Source organism: Arachis duranensis, chromosome 5 (assembly GCF_000817695.3).
Source record: "Arachis duranensis cultivar V14167 chromosome 5, aradu.V14167.gnm2.J7QH, whole genome shotgun sequence".
In the NCBI taxonomy this organism is placed as follows: domain Eukaryota; kingdom Viridiplantae; phylum Streptophyta; class Magnoliopsida; order Fabales; family Fabaceae; genus Arachis; species Arachis duranensis.
In genome coordinates this window covers 17,679,004-17,682,163 of record NC_029776.3, presented here as the reverse complement: position 1 = coordinate 17,682,163, position 3,160 = coordinate 17,679,004, and the positions used below count along the sequence as shown (strand labels likewise).

At 37.2% G+C, this 3,160-nt stretch overlaps 1 long non-coding RNA gene across 1 annotated transcript; it reads right to left on the bottom strand.

The window, feature by feature from the left end:
- Positions 1-1,085: 1,085 nt before the first annotated feature.
- Positions 1,086-1,539, bottom strand: LOC110280990 (uncharacterized). The gene is made up of 3 exons (XR_002375326.2): positions 1,463-1,539; positions 1,299-1,392; positions 1,086-1,213 (listed from the first exon to the last, which is right to left on the bottom strand). It is a non-coding gene; the product is annotated as an uncharacterized LOC110280990 (long non-coding RNA).
- Positions 1,540-3,160: the final 1,621 nt, after the last annotated feature.

Here is a 3,160-nt window from a genome sequence, read left to right as displayed (position 1 = left end):
AGCCACGACGAGCCACTAATGGAGCCAAGAAGCAAGAGGTTCGACCAATTGGTTTTTCGTTCGCAAAATATTTGCGAATTTACCTCCGAATCGGAGGAGCTGACTGCAATTCTGCACCGTGCGTACGATAACGCCATGGCCGAGATGGAAGCATTAAAAGCCAAAAGGAAGGGGACATCTTCTTTATCCCACGAAGACACCAACTTGGAATCCGTTAACGAGCTTCAAAGCCCTCCAAGGATTCGAACAAGAGGACGTCCAAAAAACAGGCTAGGTTCAAAGCTGGAGAAACAGATTGCAAATGCCACAAAGAAGAAGAAGACGAAAGTTTTAAGCGAGGTAAAAGTAATGTTCTTTAAATTTGTGGCGATTGAGTTTATTTTTCTCGTTAATAGTTTAGCTAATGTGTGAGTGTTATATTCAGATAAACCTGTTTGATGCTGCATCAGCGGCGCATTCAAATTGCAGCCAATATCAAGGACACGTTATAAATTATCAGTTCAGGGTACCAGCAGCAGGGGATAACTCTTTGGGTGTATAGTTATATAGAATATGGGTGTAAAAGCACTATTCTTTTTGGGTGTATTTTTATAATTCACAATTAATATATAGACACATATATAGATACATATAGAACAAAAGCTGTAAAAATTCACAAGTTATGGGCGTATATTTCATTTGATGTTTTTCTTCATATTTTAGTACATGTAATTCATTCATTTTGAATACAGCACAGACAGTTGGGTGTATATTTTATTCAATCTTGGGTGTATTATTAGACTTGCGTTGGGTGTAACAGTTTATAATTTACGTTTATATATGCCTTGATTTTTTGCTTCATATTTTACCACCTGTAATACAGCTTTTGAATACATCACAGGCAGTTTACCAGCACAGATAGTTTAACTATCAGAAAAATATACATGGAATAGAAGTTGTTGATAAATGAATCGGAAAAAATATACATGGAATATAAGTTGTTGATAAATGGCAAATATTTACATCATTTGTTCAATTTACAAACTACCCAGCAGTTGGATTACCCAGTTTCTATATCAGCAGAATTAATCTGACAAAATGGACTCAATAATACAGAGGATGGCTTCGACAGCCTTATAGCACTACTCTCTCTAATTGCCCGATCTCTCTGTTTATTCATCTCACTGAATAGTATCCGGGAAGCATACTCCACTCTATAGTGGTCCACCTCCTCCTACAATTAAAAAGTATGTTATGTTTCAATATAAATATTAATTCAGTAAAGTAATATAGAGTTATATAGTTCTAAAGACAGTTACCTGTGGCCAATTATCCCATTCATACTTCCCCTTTTTAATGTTTTCCGGCTCAATTAACTCAAGCCACTTCATTACGTAGATAGCGCAGTCATAGCTGAAAACGAAGAAAATAAATTACAAATCTCATTTAGGAAAGTTTAATGTTCAGAGTCACAAATTTATACCTTGTTTTTTGGCCTGATATTTTAACATATGATGCTTTAATTTCCTTCTCCTTCTCGCCTTTCTCCAGAGGTTTCCCGCCGGCATATGTTATCAATCTTGAAAATACATATCCCTTAAATACCAAAACAAATCAGTAATACACACGAATGAATGCACAGGATACACCCAACTGAATATGGAATATACACCCAACTCAACCTTCAAAATAGACCTATCTATTAAAGTAAAGAAGACAGAGGCAACTTACAGTGAATTTATTAATGTCCTTTCTCTCATCACTTGGAGCTTTTTTGTGTAGCGGGTCAAGTATTTGACATTTCCGCTTTGTTGTATTTATCAACCATAATCACCAATGTCCTGAGTGGCAAACAGGAGCAAAAATCTAAAGGATTGCCACATTTTAACAGTGTGTTATTTTATTTGGCATATAAGTAAATAAGCGTACTAACAAATTTAGCAAACGAAAACTTACATATGGATGCGAACTTAATTTTTTTCTATCTATGAAGTGAATGAAACTCGGGTAGGCTTCCACCCTGAATTCCTTTTTCGTTTTCGGGGATATGAATTCCCCCTTGGGTGATCCGAAAGTGCCATGCTTTGCAAGAATTGCGAAACAAGAAATGAAATACTGAAAATACACAACTTACACCCAATTTAAGCTAAAAAATACACCCAAATCAATGCAGAAAATACACCCAAAGTTCGTAGAAGTAACACTTACCACAATATCGGGGGGGAGACAGTATATTTGTTCCTGAAACCTCTTTTCATTTTTCTGGTTTAGGATGAGGCAGATGGCAGATACAATCTAGAAATATATGCCGAAATCAATTTTAAATTAATAAACATTGCAGTTGACTTTGGTGTAAAAACATTAATGTTAGTCTAAAATTACCTGAGATTCTATATCACTTTTTGCCTGGAGGGATGCAAGGTGCATTCTCATCAAAATGTATTCTCCTTGGCCAATCAGAGTGCATATCTCCTCATACTCGTTAGTATCGCCATTTGCGTCTTCCTTCAGTCTCGTCCCCCCAGATGTAGCACTTTTGTTTCATATCATCCGGAATTTGATTTATTCCCCCAGGAGTTTCAAACTTTGCAGAACTTTCTCCCCCAGTCTCCCTCTGAATTTGTGGACTTTCATCTTTTCCATTTGACGCACTGCTTGCTAACTTTTGGACCAAACTGTCCAATTGTTCCAGCATAGTTGCAGCTTCTGGAGATTTTTTCCTTTCTGTCTCCTGCGTTGACGCCCCCTCCTGGCTTGAATCTGTCAATCCAAGGCTGAATGATGGCATCCCTGGATCTGTTTTAGGAACATATGTTGCTGTCCGTGCCATCATCAACAGAGCAGCAGCGTCTTCTGCGGCTGGATGACTGCGTCATGATGTATAATAATAAGAGTAATAATAAGAATATATGGATGATAAGCAAAGATTGATTTTAGTCTGATGAACTTACATTTTAGTTGGAACTGGGGGAAGCGTGGGTGTGGTTTCTTGAAGTTGTTTGGGGGGTTCAGGAGTACTGCACAGTTACACAAAATTAATCATGGCATAAAAAAAATTGATCAGGAACAATATACACCCAAACTGTTAGCAAATATACACCCAAACTCTAGACAAATATACACCCAATACTATTTCTTACGTTTTTGTAGTCCCTTCAATCCGTAGCATAGGGGTTGGTTC